The sequence below is a fragment of the Falco punctatus genome (assembly GCF_963210335.1).
Source record: "Falco punctatus genome assembly, chromosome: 3".
In the NCBI taxonomy this organism is placed as follows: domain Eukaryota; kingdom Metazoa; phylum Chordata; class Aves; order Falconiformes; family Falconidae; genus Falco; species Falco punctatus.
The window spans coordinates 78,474,311-78,496,063 of NC_137582.1; the positions used below are offsets into that span (position 1 = coordinate 78,474,311).

At 37.7% G+C, this 21,753-nt stretch overlaps 1 long non-coding RNA gene across 1 annotated transcript in view; it reads right to left on the reverse strand.

Moving 5' to 3' along the window:
• Positions 1-19,241, reverse strand: part of LOC308060844 — a 209,633-nt gene extending 190,392 nt beyond the window's left edge. Inside the window, exon 1 of the long non-coding RNA XR_013926932.1 lies at positions 19,166-19,241. This is a non-coding gene — a long non-coding RNA (uncharacterized lncRNA). The remainder of the gene's footprint in view (positions 1-19,165) is intronic.
• Between the last annotated feature and the right edge of the window lie 2,512 nt (positions 19,242-21,753).

Genomic DNA, 21,753 nt, shown 5'->3' on the forward strand with positions numbered 1-21,753 from the left:
CCACTTCCCCACCAACCCCCATTCAATCAAGCTATTTCTCCTCAAGGATTAGCAAGAAGAGAGGTGATAATACAGATTTTCTATTTTAAAATGTTGGAATATTGTTCAATTCCTGTGGAACTCAACTTAGTTGAAGCATTTAAATAGGCAAAAGACAGGTTTTATATAAATGTCTGGTGTGGCAAATCACACTGAAACTTCTCTTTTGCTTAATTTTGCAAATAACTATTTTGCATATTCAGTACCATTTTTTAAATGTGGCTGGTAAATGGAGACATTTAAACCTGAACTCAGCATTGAAATTATTATGAATAACTCTAGACGATAAATGTCGCATAAAGTGGGACCATAGAAAATGCATTTGAATTGTGTTCTAAAAAAACCACTGTTGTAGCTAAGAATATAAGGGGGTAAAGTGTATGCAGAGAGATAATATGATTCAGTAATTTAAAATCTAATACCTTTGTCAGACCATAAGATATCACTGAAGGTGGTGGTAGGGAATGAAATAAAGCCAGCATGCTGTGGGCTTTGACTGTCTTCTGACAAGTCCAAAAAGAGGTCACAAAATCCAAACTAAATATCACTAAACCACAATGTTTTCTTTAATTCTGTCAATTTACCTCACTTTAATTTCTACGAATTATTTCACCAAATCCAGTACAAAGCTTCCATGAGTGATGTACAACTGCTTCTTGTAATTTCTTGAGTAAGTACTATAAATTCCTTTAATTTAAAAGTATATAACCAAGGTTATGTAGTTTCTTTGTGATTGTAGGTTGTGACAAGTAATTGACCATATTTTCTATTAAAATTTCTGAAAACAGGAGGTGAGAAAGACTTTTCTTGATAAGAATGGTAACTGTACAGGTCAAGACACCAATTTCATAAAGATAGGTGTGCTTCACCTTACACAGGTCAGTAACCTCACACTAAGTGCAGGAGTGAGGTCTCAGAGGATGCTGGAGGCAGAAGCTTTTGGGAGAAAACCTTGTGCCTGCAGCTCAGTTTTTAACGGCCAGCCTTTCTATTTTGATCATAGCTTTTTCTAACTGTAGATTGGAACTGTGAAGAGATCACAAAACTAATTTTCTGTTTGACCTTGCATGAGTGCAGGTTCCCAGAGGTGAAAGGCAACTGTGATTATCAGCTGTAAAACTTAACCTCCCATATTCCTTCCATTACCTGTGAAAACTTCACCATTATATCATATACTACTGTAATGAGGTCTGTTTCCATACTCTCTCTCACCTCTCTTTCCCAAACACAATTCAAAATACCACCACCCCCAAACACAATCAGTATAAGAAATTTTCTTCTAAGGTAGGCAGTTATATCTTACATGGGACTGGAGTAGTAATAAGTACTGCTTTCAATGAATTGTGCTCAATGCTACTAAGAAAGATAGTTTATTATATTTTAATTCTGTTTCCATACTTCTAGTCAATTTTCAGATGAACAGTTCCTGAATTTTAACTAGCTTGTGTTGTATTGTGAGTGATAACTATTATTTGGTTGCTTTATTGGTTAGTTATCAGAAGCATGCAATAACACAGCAGTTTGTTTCTGGACTGCTTATTTGTAGAAATCACCTAATAAGGTGAGAAACATAAAGGTTGCACAGTAAAATCAAAACTTATGATATTTTACTGAGATGGTATTCTACTTTTTAAAGAGTACATGTTTTGAGTAAAGTAAATCATCAGGTACACAGGTAGAAAGAAGAAAGTGATCTACTTATTAGCCTTCATCCACTGTTACCTTAGAATGGGTTTGTGATACCCTGAAAATTGTGAAATTACTTTGAAAAAAAGTCTTCACCTTCTAGTTTAAATTAATTGAATTATGAAAGTCATGGCTTTTAAAATCAAATTTAGAGTAAAGATCGTTCCTTTCTAATCAAAAGTCATGTGCTATCAGTTCTGTTTCTCAAAAGTATGAAACCTCAGCTATCACTGTGACTAAAGGAAAAAAAAATTAAAAAAATTAACTTTTCTGAAGGAAGGTGCTGTTTGGTTTCCTGTCTATTCTTTCATTGAAGGTGGATGGTTTTACTTTTCCTGCAAGACAGTGCCATGCTGCACTTCATTCTTTACAAGACACAAATCACACTACATTTCTACATCCACTGAATGTTTTTCAACGCCTGTTCATATTTTCCTAAGTGAGTTTTTTTCTTATGCTTCCCTGCCCAGATATTCCAAGTAGTGGTGGCTTCAGGAACTCCATTGCAACATTTCTTTAAAAATACGGAGATATACATTGATAGAGACACACGCAATCACACTTTTTTAAAAAAATCTTTAGATCAAGAGCTTTTATAGCATCCTAAAAACTTCCATTATGGTTTGTGTTAAAACATTTCTATTCTCACTTGCAATGGAATAGAAGATTCCACATGACCAGAAATGGAGGATGTCCCATAGAGTAGTAACCCATTAAGCTGTAGTGACTTGTTTGAACGTGAAAGTTTAAACAATGTTCATTCATTAGCTTAGTTGGGGATGTCTAACAAACAAGAATGCATTTGAGGAATGCATTTTAGGAATAGATCCAGTACAAGTGAGAAAATAGGATTGGAGATGTGAATGAAACAAAAATGTCACAGGGTATTTTGGTCATTTAAAATTAATTGTCATTTTTATTTGGAAACAAATGCTAATTACTTCGTTTTTCTCAACAGAAATTTGAAGTTAAATGATTACTTATTTTTATCAGAATAATCTGATATACAAAAGTGACATTTTTCTTTCATAAAATGTCTTAACCGTATGTTGAAATCACATCAATGTAGAAAACGTGACTTTCTTTTAAAATACTTGTCTTAAATTACATTAAAATTTGCTTCTCCTTGTTGGAAACCAAAGTTAATTGAAGTAAAAAAAGTGAAAAATCTGATCTTAGTGCAACAGCCTGATGAAATGCAGAGATCTGAACTTTTTTGTTGATTGACTAATTTGCAAAGGCAGCATGCATTTTCAGTCACCTGAAGATAACATGTATTGTTCTGTATTACAAATACAGCAGAGAGAGGAAGCAAGAAGGGTTGCACTATTTGCTAATGTTTAAAGTATTTGGTGTCTACCAACATATTTATTTCACTCTATTCTTATTTTTATTCTCTATTCTGCTTTATATTTTTTAAAACATTGTCGTACATTTCCTGTATTTTAGTTTATTGCAACTTGAATATTTTGTTAAATAAAACAAAAAAAAAGAAAAAAAAATATTATCCATGAAAAAAGAAGCCATGTTGAGAAAAAGCTAAGAGTACATTTCTGAAGTAGCTTAGATATGCAGTGACTGACCTAATGATGCTACATGACAAGTATGAGGTAAGGGCTTATAACCTATCCTATAAGTTTAATAGACTTTAGTCATTAGTTGCTTGAAGTGGTTGTGTTCAGGTAAGTCAATGTGTTGTGTGAGAACATCGGAGAGTACAATTATTACCCATCTGCAGACAAAAGCAGATATTTTCATATCAAGGATAAGGTGTTTTTTCTATCAAAGGTCACCCTCGGTTGTAAGTGGAAGTCTCTATACTTTCAGAAAAGTAGGCAAAAAATGTTAATGATCTGAATTTTATTGAATGGATTGATCTTTGTAATGAAAAGTGCTGTATCATTTAGAAGGATTTCTTGTTTTTCAAATTTTGACTGATATTTTTCTTCCTTCCTTAGACTGAAAACCAACTCTGATAATACCAAGGGTGACACTTGAATACCCTAATCATCTATAAAATATTTCAAGAAATTATGTCCTAACACTATAGATGAAAAAAGGGACACAGGTTAAGTGTTTATGTAATTTATAGGCTTATATTTTTATCTATCCTGCAACATGCTAGAATAGAAATATCTGATTTAAATTACTCTGGCTAAAACAGAAATTTCTAAACCAAATATAGAATCTGAAGAAATGCTTACTTTGGCTACAATTCCATAGTCTACAAAATTTACCATGGATGTTTTAAAAGAGAGAAGGGCAAAACTAACCAGATGACCTTATAAATAATTTCTATGGGCAAAAATGTTACATAAAGAGGCTTTTCTTTTTCTTTTACTTTTTTTTTTTTCCTTGAGCGAAGTTTCCTGTTTAATTTTCTTTATTTGTAAATTATTGTGGGGGAGCTGCCAGATGGCTATTATGAATATATATATTTATATATATATATATATATATGGTTTAGTGATATTTAGATTGGATTTTGTGACCTATTTTGGACGTGACAGAAGACAGTCAATGCCCAGAGCATGTTTATATATATGTGTATATATATATATGAGTCATAGTGGGAGCTAACAGAAGTGAATAGCATAATGATATGTCCAGCTTCCATGCAATTTAAGTTGGCTGTTGCATTGGTAAATAACTGTTCCTGAAATACACTATAGTATTTCTCTACTAGCTTAATTCAACCAGAGATAATTGTTAGGCACAATCAGGATAAAGCCCTGGGGAACTTCGAATTATTTACTCAAGCTGGTAGGCACTTGGAAAGTTTTGACCTCTGTATCCTTACGGTTAGTAATTTTTCTTTGGCTATGTTATCAGTTGTCACCTTTACGTTTTCATTTAAGAGGGTACATATACATTTTTAAAAGTGATGCAAGTCTACCTGTTCAGTAATGAGTACTTTTCTTGCCTGCTTTATACACAGAAAGATGCTAGCTGGTTTGGGTCAAACAGTCATGTAGTTATAATTTCTGCAAATAATTCCCAGGTCTTACTGCTCAGACATATTTGTTCACAGTCTGCTACTACAGCTGCCTGCATCTGCTCAGGGCTGAGCCAGACTTTAGGTTGCTCCCACACAAAGGGTGAGAGATGAGGTGTGTTGGGCAAGGGGAAGCTTTGAATTACTCTTGTTTTGTTCAGTTAAAATAGAAGTGGCCTGCCACGCAAAGCCATAAAAATCTGGCTTTAGGGAGAAGTGCTGCAGTTCATTCACCTCTAGAAGTGGAAGGCAGAATTATCTATGTCAAAAGGGGTAATTGCTAACAAATGAAAAAACTTATCTTTCCAAAGCTTATTGAGTCCTGTATGTTTATAGTTTTATTGAGATAAAGGAAACAAACTCTGGAAACAGAAGGAAAGTGCAGCAGTTTGCTTGAGAAATAATTCCTGTATAGACTTTATTTTGAAAGGTACAATAAAATAGTTGTGTGTTTGGGTTTTGCTACTTTTTTAAAAAAATCATCATTCATTTCATATTTTTACTGCTGCAAAATCTATTATTCTCATCATCGTTCTTTAGGAAAAACAATCCGTTGGATTATATATTCATCAACACATACATATGTAGATGAAATCTGTCTAGCATAAAATCATCAAATAATTTAGGTCAGAAAAGAACCATAAGATCACTGAGTCTGACCATAAACATAACACTGCCAAGTCCACCACTAAACCATGGTCCTGCGCAGCCCACCTAAACAACTGCTAAACCCCTCCAAGGATGGTGACTCAACCACCTCCCTGGGCAGCCTGTTCCAGTGCTTGACAATCCTTTACGTGAACAAATTTTTCCTAATATCCAGCCTAAACCTCCCCTGGTGCAACTCGAGGACATTTCCTCTTGGCCTATGATTTGTTACTTGGGAGAAGAGACTGACTCCCACCTCACTACAACCTTCTTTCAGGTAGTTGTAGAGAGTGATAAGGTACCACTGAGCCTCCTTCGCCCCAGGCTAAACAACCCCAGCTCCCTCAGTAACTCCTCACAAGACTTGTGCTTCGGACCCTTCACCAGCCTCGTTGCCCTTCTCTGGATGCACTCTGGCACGTGTCAGCATCTTTCCTGTAGTGAGAGACCCCAAACTGACCACAGTATTGGAAGCGCAGCCTCACCAGTGCCATGTACAAAGGGACAATCACTTCCGTGGTCCTGCTGGCCATACTCTTTCTGATACAAGCCAGAGTGCTATTGGCCTTGCTGGCCAGCTGGGCACACTGCTGGTTCATGTTCAAGTGGCTCTCGATCAACACCCCCAGGTCCTTTACCACCAGGCAGCCTTCCAGCCACTGTTCCCCAAGCCTGTAGTGTTCCATGGGGTTGCTGCAACCCAGGTGCAGGACAATTAGGGCATCAGGCCCAATCAACATGGCTTTATGAAAGGCAGGTCCTGCCTGACCATCCCAATCAGCTCCTTCTATGACAAGGTGATCTGCTTAATGGATGAGAGAAATGTTATGGATGTTGCCTGCCTAGACATTAGTAAAGCCTTCTACCTGGTATATTCAGACTGACAGTCCTGTAGTTCCCCACATCCTCCTTCTGACCTGTCTTGTAGATGGGCAGTCCATTTACTAACCTTCAGTCAACTAGGACTTCCCTGGTTAGCCAGGACTACAGATAAATGATGGAAAATGTCTCAGTAGAGCACTTTCACCAGCTCCGTTAGTACTCTTGTGTGGATCCCATTCATCTCTATAGGCTTGTGTGGTGTCTAAGCAGTGTAGCAGTTCACTATTTCCCCTTGGATTATGGGGGCTTCATTCTGCTCCCTGTTCCTGTTTCCCAGCTCAGGGAGCTGAATATTCTGAGAACAATTCGTTTTACTATTAAAGACTGAGGCAAAGAAGGCATTAAGCACCTCAGCCTTTTCCTTATCCTTTATCACTATGTTTCCCGCCATATCTAGTAAAGGATGGAGATTCTCCTTAGTCCTCCTTCTGTTGCTAATATATTAACAGAAACATCTTTTATTGTCTTTTATGAGAGTAGCCAGATTAAGTTCTAGTGGGGCTTTGGCCCTTCTAATTTTCTTACTGCATAGCCTCATGACATCCTTGTAGTCCTGAGTGGCCTGCCCCTTCTTCCAAAGGTCATAAACCCTTTTTTTTCCTGAGTTCCAGCCAAAGCTCCCTGCTCAGCCAGGCCAGCTTTCTTCCCTGCTGGCTTGTCTTTTGGCACACAGGAACATCCTGCTTCTGTACTGTTGCTAGCTACTTTTCTTCTAATGCTCTAGTCCTTTATGCTTAATTACAAGAATCCACATGCTCATGGGTTTGTTCCACCGAAATATATCTTAAAGTAATAAAAAGAGAATCTCAGAGAGGTCCTTATTCAAATGGGGTCACCTGAATCCCTGGGAATTATCTTATTCTCCTCAATAGAAGTCAAATCTGGTCTATAATTGCTCTGTGTAAATTTTGTTTGAGTTCTGAATGCTTAGGCAGCCACTGGGGCACAGATACACTTAAGATTGGCATAGTCTTAATACTGAACAATGTCTGATTGCACACCTTCAGTCTTGCATTAAGAAGGCAGATAAAATTTTTAGTAATTGATATTTCTTCCTATTTGATCCTTTTTTCAAACAATAATATGTAAATGCTGGAAACTCTTTCCTTTTTACTGCTGTATCCAAAAGTCTTAAACTATGTAACATATTAGAATGGGAAACAAAGATAAAGGGAAATAGCAGTTTCAGATATAAATACTGAGGCAGAGAAGGATGATTTCCCTCTGTGGTAGCCTCATACTTCCTTTTATCTATTGACATTTATCAATGGAGTTAGTGGAGTCAGGAGATGAGTCATCTGAAGAGCCAGCAACAATTATTTGATATGTGAAAGTTCACTGTAGAAGATGCCTTGTTAAATAATGTGGTAGCCAGATTAACAGTCCTTTGCCTTTGACACATCCCATTACCCCCCAGCCGCCCCTTTTCATTGCATTTCCCAATGCAGGCAAAACTACTAAGAAATTAGTACACCTGACCCTACTTAGCTAGTCTTAAGTATGTCCATCGGAGACAAGTTGAGAGGACTGGTCCAGACTAAAATTATATATTTACAGACTGTCTCTATTGGCCTCACACATTTACATACATAGAATTTCTGCAGAAGAAGAGTAAAAGTAAAGTGTGCATTTACAAAAGAGAAGATAAAACTGTTCGAGTTCATTGTAAGACACTGACAGACTTCTCAGTAAAAAGAAATACAGTAGGCAAAACGATTACCTTTACAGAAATAAAAATTCTGATAGACGTTGTGGAGTAAGCTGGGAAAAGGAAGTGTGTAGCATAAAAAAAAATCCATCATGAACTGGAGTACACAAAAATATCTACAAATCACAAAACATGAATTGACCTTAGGACATTCTATTAACTTGGACAACAAAGTAATAGCTACTGCCTTCAACTACACAGGAAAGAGAATAAAATGCGCTTTTGCTGCAAGGTTGGCAAACTGCTCATAATAAAGTAAGCAATAAAGTTTTTTTCCAGCGTCACAAGAACTAAAGCATAGAATTGTAGGAGAACAAAAAGTTAAATCTGGAGTCTTACTAGATGTTACCTTTGACACTTCCTCAGTGGTCCATTTATAACTGAAAAATGCAAGGAACCAGGGTGCAAATCAAGAGCAGTTTATAACCTAGTTAAGTACGGTCCTGTATATACAATCATAGCTCCCTGCATAGTTAGATCTTCAATTTTGAAATATCAGTAATTTTTTTAAAGAGTTTACAAATATCTATTTGCTTAGCACTTACTAATGAATAGTTTCCTAGAAATCAGCAGTTCTTTAGTCTAATGTTCTTTATCCTACTAAACATTCTAAAAAAAATCTTTAGCATGTGTACAAAGATTAAGATTTGTTTAGTAAAGCATTTCATTATGTTACCTGAGAATAAAGGAAGAATTATATAGCTTTTTCAGCCTTCTGTTTTCCCAGTCAATTCTGACAGTCTGGAGTATTTGTTAATAGGTGCCATTTTTCAGATGGAAATCCAAGACTATCCGTTCCTTACTTCATATTTCACATCTTCTTTTTGTACATAGCTGTGGAAAGTGGGATTTAATAAGGCAAATTTTTTTCACAAAGTGTTTTGTAATTCTGTGGAGTTTTTTCCTTGCAGAAGCATGTGGAATTATCCTCAAAAATGGTATTTGAAGAAGAAGTTCTGCTAGTAGCCTTAGTAATTTTTGTAGAATTAGATGTTCAATAAACCAAATAAAATTTAGTTCAATGAGTGTAGACTACAATGGGGGAAAATTACAGGCCTTCTTGGAACTTCAAGTATCAAGTCTTTCACAATCATTGACAAACCTAGGTTTCCCTGAGTTGAGCCCCTACTACTGTTGGTACTGTGCATGATTTTATTGTTATTTTGCTCACATTTGCACAGTATTCCATTGTTGATTTTCATTGCTATCTAAGGCTTTACGTCATAGTGTAGTTTATTAATTTACTTTATAGATAAACCCTCTAAATTGCTAGGCATTTTCATGACTTGCTCCTCTACCCTATCTACTACTTTGTTAACTAGTATTGATTTGTAACAATGGGAAACCAAAAGAAACTTCATAAGGTTTTCTAGAGCATTAAAAATTCTTCATCTTCTATATGACCAGTGTTTTAATGTCAATGGCAGAAAGGAGATGCCCTTCAATTTTTCTCTAATTATTTTAATCATATTTTTTTTATTTTTGTTTTTAATATAATTGTTAAAATATTTTGGTGGATGTCAGATAAATTAGTAATAACATCTACAAATATTCATGCCTAGGGATACAAGATCTAAAAGAGAGAACCAAGAGTAGTACTGACATGCATTACACTTCCCTACATTTTTCTACAACCTGCTACTATATTAATAAGATTGCATTTTAATTTTTTCTGCTTGAGTGGAAGCACTCTTTTTTTTTTCTGGCACATAAGACTGAAAAGATCTAGCTTTTCCAGTCCAATCCATGTATGTTAAGGATGCTGCAAATATTTAACTGTTATTACAGTGAGCAACCATGATGCACTCAAACCTACCTTCCTCTGAATCGCTTTCTTTAACTGGTCATCGTTTTGCAATATTGAACTGTCCTATTAATAATTTCTATATAAACTCATTGAGATCCCATTCTTTAGGTATCACATGAAAAGACCTCATGGCCTTGAAAATGTGCTGCCTTTTCATAAAAGTTGTCTTAGAAGTTGCTCTTATAAAATCCATAGATTTTTCTCAAATAAAGTGAAAACTAATTTTATCTTCAAGATCAGGAAACAAAACTCATCACCAACGCTATTAGAATTGCAAATGGGATGATTTGCTTCCAAGCTAAAGAACCTTATTTGTGTTGTATTATGCTAAAGTTGGAGTACTGTGTAAGAGGAAGCATTTAAAAATCAGAATTTGTAGCCATTTCAATGTTAGGTACTGACATTGCAAACTTCCTAGCCTTTAACTAGTGAAAGCAAGATCAAAACTCCTTCCCCTATACTTATAAAAGGTATGGCCTTGTTTTCCTTCCTGGTACAGTACCAGAATCTGCTTTAGAAACTATTGTGCACTGTGTCTGTTTCACAGAGATCTTTACTGTATGTTAGACTGCTGGAACTGAAGTATGAAAGAGAAACATAGCAGAAGTAATCATTTTGCCTGTGTAATGAAGAATGCTCTGTTAATATTAAGGAGACTATTCCAAGAGCATTTTAATTACTATAATTTGGAATACAAAGTAAAACTCCTTAGGCATTCAAATTATTCAATATGAAAATCCTACAGTATTTAACATCTAACGTATGAAATGTTTCTACATCTATCCGAAAATGCAGTCAACCTATTTTCATGGTGTTAATCACTTTTATTGCATATTCTGCTTCACAATATCCAATTTGTCACATAGAAGCTTGTATTTTACAGTGTATGGTAGATTCAAAATAGAAAAGACCCTTTCTTGGAAGGAGAAATGTATTAATTTCTACCAATTTAACTACCATGTAATTATTCTCTATAATAATGTCTGAAAGGTAAAAAATGATAAATGGCTGCAATGAAGAGACATCACACATGCAGAGTGAAGGTTCAGAAGGACTCATTCAACCTTCATTTTACCAGCAGTTTGTTTCAGCCACTCAGCATTACTGATAGATTCTTAGAATAATCTAGATAAATAGTTAAAATAATAACTTACAGTTCAAAGGGACTGAAAAGAGACTTTAAATAAAAGGGACACTTGCCTTAAAACTGTGGTGAGATTTCTGGCTGTGAAACACATGGCAAAATACAAATAGTTATTAATAATTAAAATTTATTTTCTATATTGTAAATTGCCATATTTCTTTTTTTCTACAAAGCCAAATGCCACCCACACATTTTGTTTCAGCTTGTGTCTTGTAAATGGCATGGACCATTTAAACCACTAATATGGTTCTGTTTTTTATGAAGAATTACACTTGTGAGAATCAATTACTGTAACAATGATGCAGTGGGGGTTTCTTGCCCTCCTTGTCTCTCTCCACCACTTTGTGTAACAAGCAGGGGAAAACATGATCATCTTCAACTGTTCTGTAATTTAAAAGATTGTTCCATTCGTCCAGGTTAAGTACATGATTTGTAGTTGGGTAAGGGAAAAGATACAGGTAAAGATGAATGGGAACTGTTAGTTTAGAACAACTGTTGGCACCGTGCAGATGCTGAGGATACCACTACTGGTTAAAGAGAACAAACATAATTTAGGCTGAATTTTCTTCACCCCTAAGTCCTGCTCTGTAGGGAGGGTGCCCTCTTTAATGCTGTAATAAGGTGGATGGGAGTTTCAGGAGGTATAGACCCACCAGGCAAAGGTGCTCACATCTCTCCTTAGAAGAAGCCCACCACTGCTGGAGCTCACATCTCTCCTTAGAAGCAAAATTATTTAGTCCAGCTTTGTGTGCAGAGGAGGAGCCATCCTTCAGAAGTGGTCTCTCAGGTTGAAATTTAGCTCCTCAGTGGGGGCGGTCACATAGCAGTTTGTGCCATTGCCACCAGCTTCCTCTGCTGCAAACAATAGCCCCTGACAGCAGCACATTCCATTTTCTCCATGGCCGGTTGGGCAGACAAGGAAGCCCTCTGTCTCCTGCTGCAAGGGCTGACTGCTTGCCATTGCCTGTCTGGGCTGAAGCAGCGATTTGCTATTCGAGGAATCACCAAGCAACTAGATTGTGAGGAATATTTCAAACCGTTTTGTGGCTCCCTGTTTCAAGAGAGAAAGTCACTTTTGCCTGTACCTGTGCTTTCCCTTTCAACTTGGATGTAATGACTAAGAAAGAACTGTCAGTGGGGACAGCATAATTCATCTTTTCTGTACAGCTAGAAACTCACTGTACTGCTTCCAGCTGCATGGAGGGAAAAGCAAGCAAACTTCTCTTGGGTTATACTCTTCCCCATAGTGCCTTATGTGAATATATATGTTTAGTGACCACTTGAAATTATTTCTTTCCATACCAGAAAACCTAGGGTAAATGTTTCACCCTTATAGTTTTCATTTTTGCTGTTGCCAGCACACATTTTTCACTTCACTTAGCGTTGCTTCGGTCATTACATCACTGCTAAGAACTGTGAGCATCAACTAAAGGGCACTGTGTCTCCTTGAAGCACAGTACCTTCCCATTGTCACATCTTTTTACCTGTAACAGCCATGAAAATTTTATTCTTCCCCCAGGTCACTAAATGACCTTGTTTGGCGGAAGAAAGGTTGGACCTTAAAGGTTATTTTTTACATGCCTCTTTTATAACTTAGTCCATCTAGTAAGTATGCATGAACTCATTTTGGCTAATAAAACATGTGTTTAGTAATCCATGTTGTGTGCTGTGGAGTTAAGGTTCACTGGCATGTGTCTGTTATGGTATCATTACATATGAATGGTGAAGAAATGATACCCGGCGTTGTCAGAAATAGTCGTGCTTTGGGAGATACTGTAGCATTTTTATTTTTAGAAACTGTTCATTCAAACATCTGGAAAGGGAATAAGGGCCTACTCCTGAAACTCTGTCTCAAGGCCTATCTTTCACATACCTAGCTAGACTCAAAGGGTTTATTCATAACATTAAGGATCTGCAGAATTTGCTTTACATTAATTTGAGTGTCAAATAACTAGAAAAAGCAAATAGTTTTCTCCACAAAAAAATATCTTGAGTTTCGGAGCATGTACATTGCTGAACTTGTATGATGAAATGATTTATTTTTTTTTAAATACCAGATAATTAGATGCTAAGTGCTGTTTATCCCCTCATAACAGAGCCTAGTCTTCTGTTGGACATTTCTGTACTGTATCGTCACAATAACTTTCTGGTGTGATAACTTAATAGCTTGATTTCTTTTTTTTTGTTCTTTTTCTTTTTTTCTTCCCTATTCTCTTCTAGACAGTACAAAACACTGTTCTGTTTGGAAGAGAAATCTCTAACTTCTAAACATAACTTATTCTACAAAAGAGATTCTCCAGTGAAACTCAAGGAACCGGCTTATGAAGGAGTTGCTCCCATCACCCTTTAAATAACGATGGCACTCTGCATCTATGCTTTGATAGTTTGGACTATAAAGTAGTCCTAGTTTCATAAACTTCAGTTCTAAAGCAGCCCCATTCAAATGTTTAGAACTAACTAGACTGTTTCTCAAGCCAGAAATACTAGATATTGGTGCATTTGTGTGTGGAAATGCAGTTTTCCAGTTGATCATTTATGTAGTTTCAGCGGAGTTTTCTGAAACATGTTAATGAGACCTGAAGGCATTAAAATATCTTTGGTTTATAAGAGTATTGTGGATGAGATAAATATTTATCTATATCTAGTTTCTAAGCCTTCACATATATTTTTATCTTGGTTTCTGTCTACAAAGCAGGCAAGTTTATGCTTGCCTTGTAATCAATTTCTCTTCCTCAGTGAACACCCTTTTCAGAGAGCAAATAAAGTCATGTTCAGCAGTTATGGAATCAAAGTGTCTCCATCAATAATTTGTACAGTTTGTACTTTGTGTCTTAACCTTTAGCAGTCGTTCAGCTTAACCTAAAGTAATTACAAAAGTTCCTTAAATGTTTATGATTTGTAGCTTAAATACAAGGTCTTTTAGCATATAGCTTTTCTTTGAATATATCAACAATCAATATAAATCAGGTTAATACTAACTGAAGTTCTCATACCACCTAGTGAAAAGTTTTAACTAAACACCTTCCAAGTTATACTTTTATGCAGAGCAGTGTGGTTTTGTACAATGAGTTATCAGACCCTGCAGCCCTCTAAGCTGATGGATTGTTACTATCAGACATGTAACTGTGGGTAGCTATTGAGTGATTGATTTATATTAGCCACTGGATCTTTGCTAGGGCCAACAGAATTATCTGAAAAGATGAAAGACTTGTTCAAGAGGCAGAGGTACCTGAGTATGGTTAATGGGGTTCTACAATAAAAAAAACCTAGGAGCAGGTTAAGTTTATTATTTTTTTATAGCAAAGCTACAAGGAAGTGAGAAGGATAAACTCTTGACTTATGTTGAAAGTACTGAAGGAGTTCTACCTGCTTCTGGTGATAATAGAATAATATGTTTGAAGCTGAATTTTAACAATGTTCATGGCTTGATTATCAAAGTGGTCACTTTGGATTTAGTGTTCAGCTTGATAGAAAACCAGAGAAGTCTCACTTAATCTACTGGGCCATGTGATAACCAAACTACCGAATTTGGAACCACTCCATCAATGTCTTATGGGCTGTCAGAATTTACATTCAGCTCAGCATTAGAAGTGGACAGCTGGCTAACAGGAAAATACAGGAGCAATTGCCTACTAAGAGTAAACCTTTCTAAAGCCAAATTGCTTGGTAAAATAACTCAAATAGCTCTTAGGAAAAAGCCCTAAAGGATTTAACAGGACTTAAGCCATTAATGTTCAACATAAATGACTCTTACTAACCTGTAGGACTGAATACAAAACACTGGCCTGTCACAGTTTTTAACCATATGATTAGTATTCTATAGAGAAGTAAGAAAGATTTTATCTCAAATTACATACAGTTCTCCAAAAAACTTCAGAAAAATAATGATTTTCTTGTCACTATTAATTCTGTCTTTCTGCAAGTGCATTTCCTGTTTAGGGAAAAAGAAAAAGGGAAGAAGAAACTGAAGAAAGAACTGCTATTTATTTAAACTATGAAGTTTTTTTATGTAAAGCTGATAAAAAGACCATCTTTTGAGCCTGTCTCTTGATTCCCATTGAAAGGCTCCATTTTTAATTACTAATAATTTTATTAGAAGTTAGCCATTTTGATTGAAATGCTCACTGTAAGATATTTGCATAAGGCTGTCTTGGAAAATATGATGGTCAAAATGGTTAACCAATTCATCAAGTAGCAGAAGAAGTTATACTTTTTCGCACATAATCACAAAATGGTCAGGGTTGGAAGAGACCTATAGAGATCATCTAGCCCAACCCCCTGTAAAAGCAGCTTCTCCTAGAGCAGGTTGCAGAGTCATGTCCAGGTAGGCTTTGAATGTCTCCAGAGAAGGAGACTCCACAATCTCTCTGTTCCAGTGCTCTGTTGTCCTCAAGGTAAAGAAGTTCTTCCTCATATTCAGGTGGAACTTCCCGTGCTGCAGTTTGTACCCACTACCCCTTGTCCTGTTGCTGGACACAACTGAAAAGAGCCTGGACCCATCCTCTTGGCACTTGTCTTTAAGGTATTTGTATACATTGATAAGATCCCCTCTCAGTCTTCTCCAGGCCAAACAGGCTCAGCTCTCTCAGCCTTTCCTCATCAGGGAGATACTCCACTCCCCTCATCATTGTTGTTGCCCTCCACTAGGCCCTCTCCAGTGGTTCCCTGTCTCTCTTGAACTGGGGAGCCCAGAACTGGACACAGCACTCCAGATGTGGCCTTACCAGGGCAGAGGATAGGGGCAGGATCACCTCCCTCAACCTGCTGGCCACGCTTCTCCCAATGCCCCCCTAGATCCCATTGGCCTTCTTGGCCCCAAGGGCCTGCTGGCTTGTGGGTGAATTGCTGTCCTCCAGGACTCCCAGGTCCTTCTCCACAGAGCTGCCTTCCAGCCGGTCAGCCCCCACCCTGTGCTGGTGCGTGGGGTTGTTCCTCCCCAGGTGCAGGACCCTGCACTTTTCTTTGCTGAACTTCATGAGGTTCCTCTCTGCCCAGCTCTCCAGCCTGCCCAGGTCTGGCTGAATGGCAGTGCAGCCTGCTGGTGTGTCAGCCACTCCTCCCAGTTCTGTATCGTCAGCAAACTTGCCGAGGGTACGCTTGTCCCTTCATCCAGGTCATTGATGAAGAAGTTGAACAGGACTGGACAGTGCTGATCCCTGGGGAACACCTCCAGCCAGGCTCTGTGAGGCTGATCACAACCCTTCGGGCTTTGCCATTCATCCACATCTCAATCCACCTCACCCTGCTCACCTAGTCCACACTTCCTGAGTTTACGTGTGAGGATTTTGTGGGAGACAGTGTCAAAAGCCTTGCTGAGGTCAAGGTAGACAACACCCACTGCTCTCCCCTCATCTACCCAGCCAGTCGTTCCATCATAGAAGGTCATCAGGTTGGTCAGGAGTGATTTCCTCTTGGGGAATCCATGTTGACTGCTCCTGATAACCTTCTTTTCCTCCACATGCTTTGAGATGATCTCCACAATGAGCTGTTCCATCACCTTGCCAGGGATGGAGGTGAGGCTGACTGGCCTGTAGTTCCCTGGGTCCTCCTTCTTGCTCTTTCTGAAGACTGGAGTGACAGTGGCTTTCTTTCAGTCCTCAGGCACCTCTCCTGTCCTCCATGACCTTTCAAAGATGATGGTAAGTGGCTTGGTAATAACATCTGCCAGGTCCCTCAATACTCATGGGTGCATCCTATCAGGGCCCATGGATTTGTGGGTGTCAAGTTTTCTGAAATTATCTCTAACCCAATCTTTCCTAAGGGAAAGATTTGTTTTTCTCCAGACTTCCTTTGCGCCTCCAGGGTCTGTGATTCTTGAGGGCTGGCATTAACAGTAAAGACTGAAGAAAAGAAGGTATACAAAATGGCACACAAGTTAACTTAGGGAAAAAAATAAATCTTAAAAGCTAGTAAATATGGAAGAATTTGAGGCAGTAGCAGGAAGAGAAGTCTTTGGTGAAGTTAAGGAGGATGGAAGTAAGATTTGAGGAGCAAACCAGGATTAAATGGATAAAGACTGTAATGAGAACAGGGCCTATAAACTTTGTTTTATATTCTGGACATGGGTCCTGTGACAATCTAATGTTTGTTTCTCTAGTGAAATGGGACCTAGTAGCAACACACCACAGATTCAAATGAAGTTTGTGTCACATGTTTCATCATAACCATGTCTTGACTTCAGAAACATATAAACTATCTTCCTGTGGGTTTTGGGGGTTTTTTTGTATGTATGTATATGTGTTGTGTTTGTGTTTTGTGAGCATATAATAAATATCTAAGATTGAAAATGATGGTGAAGTTCTCTATAGCATAGATATCTTGAGATGTCTTCCTATCACTTCCCATGGGCTAAGAGAGAGCCAGGTTCACACAGAAATAAGGAAATTCATAAAAATGTCAGTTTAAGTACATGCCATGCTAACCCAATCTAAATGCCCAATCTTTAGATTGAAAATTTGATTATTAGTGAAATTATTCTTGTTATTTACAAAGGGGTAAGACGAGGTTTTGTGGCACAGCACAAAGGGAAACCAGATGTCCTATTCCTAGCCCTGTGTTACTACCACAGATTCATCTTGTAGTAGAATTATAGGTGAATTATGAGAATGATTTCAGTTGTTATTGTCCACTCTGAATGAACAGTCTCCTTCATATAATATCTTGTTAAAAAATGGATTTAAACTTCATTGTCATTGTCTATGGGAAAGGTCTTCTCTGCAATCATTTCTTCATCCCATTTCAGACAAAATACAAGAAAACCCTGTTATGAAAGAGATGTCTAACAAAGAGGCTGGTAACAATACCAGTTCATTTCAAAAGTAAAGAGTGGAAAAGCCACTGGTTTGTTTTTTTTTTTTTTTTTTTTCTTTTTTGCCTCTTTTTTACATTATAGTTAGGGCAAACACAATATTCTGGCTCTTGTATGTGCTTTGACATTGTCAGAGACGTGACTGCATTTCATGTTCTCTGAGATTTGTTTTTGATAACATTAAATAGCAGTGAAATCAAAGGACAAAACACAAGTGATAGTCAGCTATGGAATCCTTAGACCTCTTTATACTATGATTTTAAGGTCTCATTTAGACTTTGCTAAATCATATATATAAAACACTTAATACTGAGGTGATGGAAGCAAGTGTAACGTACACTAAAGTACATGTTATATGCAATCTGTGGTTCATTTTTGCGCCAGGCTTCTGAACACTGGCTTGTATGGCTATTAAGGGCTTGAAAGCTCACTGATTTCTCACTACTCAGTCTTCAAGAGAGCACTGTGAACGTTAGATTTGGATGATGTCACTGGCATCACTGTACATGTACATGTCAAAATTATTTGTTTACTTCCATTAATGAGACAGCACATATCTCTTACCTTTATGTGATAGGAGATGGGTCAGAATATTTATGCTCTTTGACACAAAGACAATAATAAAACCAGGTGTCAAAGAAGGAGTGAGCAAGGGGAGAACATGAAATAAGATGACAAAAAAGTATCTGTCATCTTGCCCAGAAAGAGGTGATGAGATTAACTAAGCATAATGAGCTGAAGGGGCAGGAAGACAAAGATTAAGGCTGTTAGTGAGGTAGCTTAGAAGGCTGAGAATTTCTTTGAAAGTTAGATAATTAACTTTAAGGCCGCTCATTATGCGGTGAAGTCCCTTTCAAATGGAAAGCTTCTGTTCTACTGAATTTGCAGACATTGATACTGTTCCCAAGTGCTTAGACACAAAGACAGCGCCTGTCAGGGGAGAGAGATACTATGTACATATTTAACATATCAAACCATTTGTTAAAAAATAACAAATCATCAGGAACAGCAACAGTAAATGGAAGGTAATCCCTTAACCTAGTCCAGAATGAAATTGGTTGACTTTGCATGACCTTTACTATAGAGTTAGTGTTTGATGAGTCTTTAAGAAGGAAAAGGCAGGAAGGCCATGAAAAAAATAAGTCACAGAGCTTTGTTTGAGCATCTGTTGTGGTTTGACTCCAGACAGCAACTCAGCCCCACATGGGCACTTGCTCATTCTCCCCATGGTGGGATGGGGGAGAGAATGAGATAGGTAAAAGCAAGAAAATCACAACTTGTAGGTTGAGATAAAGATAGTTTAATAGGTAAAGCAAAAGCTGCGCATGCAAGCAAAGCAAAGCACGGAATTAATTCACTGCTTCCCATGGGCAGGCAGGTGTTCAGCCATCCCTAAGGAAAGCCGGGCTCCATCATGTGTAATGGTGACTTGGGAAGACACTCTAAACATCCTGCCCTTTCTTCTTCTTCCTGCAGCTTTATATGCTGAGCACAGTGTCATATCATACAGAATATCCATTGACAAAATTAACTCTACCCCCGCCGAAACCAGGACAGTATTTGATATGATGAATGGATAAGGTAGATGTGACCAGTGAACATTACAGTCCCTCTGCAGAGGTGGAAAGGTGACCAATTAAAAACAAAACCAAAGCATATGGATGCAAATCAGAACTTAAATGGCTAAAGATCCTTGACCTGGTATAGGATGCCCTGAAAGAAGAGCTGAGCAGTCCTTCACCAGGCGTCCTCCCCTTCCTGGCTGGTCATTTCTATCCCTGCACTTTCTGAAAAAAGTGTTGATACTGAATGTATGGTAGCAACCTATGGGAATGACTGCTTGCTCCTCAATGGAACCTGCTGATCTCAGAAACGAGCAGACAAAGGGTGAGACGGGGGGAGAAGGACAGTCTGCCAGAATACAGGTCTGAAGTATTCTCTGTTGAAGAAAACCTTCAAGTCTTCATCCTTCATTTTACCTGGACCTCTGGGTCATGTAACAACTTGCCTGCATGTGTTTCATGGTGGTGTTGGTTGAAGGGGACACAATGGCTGTGGCTGAGCTGAAAGGCAATCTCCCTTTACTCTGTAATGTCCTAAGAGAGGCACTTGTAGCTCTTCAGCTACTTTTCTGATGTGGCTAATGGATCTCCCTCTTTCCTGTCAGTTTTATTTAGTAGATAGTGGTTGTCTTTGCCAGCCAACCCATGTTTCTGTGACACAAGTAGTAAACATTCCTGAATACCATTAACCACAAGGGTTTGGTTGTGTGGTTTTTTGGGGTTTTTTTGGTTGGTTGGGTTTGTTTGGTTTTTTTTTTTTTTTTTTGGTTTTTTTTTTTTTTTTTTTTTTTGTGAGACTGTGTATTGGGTCTGACTAGAATGGAGTTATCTTTCCCCACAGAAGCCCTCCTAGTGCTGTGCTTTGTATTTGCAACTAGGATGGTGCTGATAACAACAGTGTTTTGGCTACTGTTGTGCAGTGCTTGCTGGCCATCGAGGCTGCCTCTCCAACCTTCCTCAAGCCAAGTTTAACTCACCTCAGACTGAGAATGGAAAAACTAATCTCAGGCAATATGGCAGTTCAGACCTCTAGGATGGGTATTTTTTTTTGTTGATAAATAGTTAGTAATATTTTTTTTCAGCAGTTATATTTGCTTTTGGAGAAATATTGGAGCAACTGTACCCCATATGAAGTGCTAATGAAGAACAGTACTGCCTAGCACCATTTCGGCCCCAGCAGATGGAGTTCATCATTTATTTGTGCACAAAACTATGAATTTATTTTTCCTTTTATTGCTTTTTTTAGGCCTTGCTCAACTATTATTGGTTGTTCTCTAATATATTGTAGATGAGGGGAAGACCTCCAGTGTGCTTTAACATTGTCCAAGCTGTGCTTTGGATATGTTTTCATATCTACTTATACTTTTTAAAGCTGCATAACAGTCTGATGTCTATGGTAACTCATCAGTGAAATAATATTTCAGAAAGATTTGTATTACTCAATGCATCTGAAACAACAAATACATTCAGTTTTGCATTTATATGTATTTTTAAATTGGCCTACAATTTTTTTTTTTTTTTGAGCTTATAAAAAACATATTTTCATGACTGAAAAATAAGTGTTACTAAACTACTGTCGGATCTCAAAAAACAACACTGCTAGTTAGGACTGTTTCAGCTGTAATGTTTTAAGTAATAACCTTTGTAATCTAAGAAGAAATCACACTGACTATGTAGAGGAATGAAGCTGGATTAATTAACATTGTTAATACACAGCTGTGAGTTGGCTTCAGGGGTGTCAGGTTGGCTGATGTAGATAAGGTGCAGCTGGGGCTGGTTCTCTTAAGGGGCTCGGCAGCCAATGAAGAGAGAGTAGCTGAGGAAGAAGCAGAGAGAACAGAGAGAGAATGTGTGCCCTGGATGAGGAGAGACTAGGAGAAGGCAGCAGAGGGATTGGCATGAAGAGAATGCTGGTATGTGATGACAAAAGACCTTGTTGCAGCTGGCTAGTTTGGAGAGTGCTATGACATGACTATGTTATGTGAATTTAACCCAAATAAATCAGGATTTATTTGATCATACCATAATTTCACATTTAAATATTTTCAGCTTACATGCTGCACAAAAAAGGCTGTAACCTCCAAAGGATACAAAAAGATGTGGTGGTAATTGCTATCTTTCTGCCCTGAAGAATGGTGGGAAGGCCAATCTCATGTAAGTAATGTGAATGCTACACGTTTCTGAAATTTTAATACTGGACTTTAATTCAGATATAATACAGATATTTAGGACAGAGGGAAACATAAAACATATTTGCTGTTCAAAATGAATCTGTTTAAGCCATAATGAATGTCTATTTTTTTTAGTATAAATTTTTGATTGAACAGTAGACAATGATTTAAAATCCTTCCTACAGGGTTCCTAGGGGTTTCATGCTATGCAAATAAACAAGTCGCCAAAAGGATAAAATGCTTGCTCGAGTCTCTTTCAAAGGATAAATTATAGGTTCCTTGTAAATGTATCTATGAGGGAAT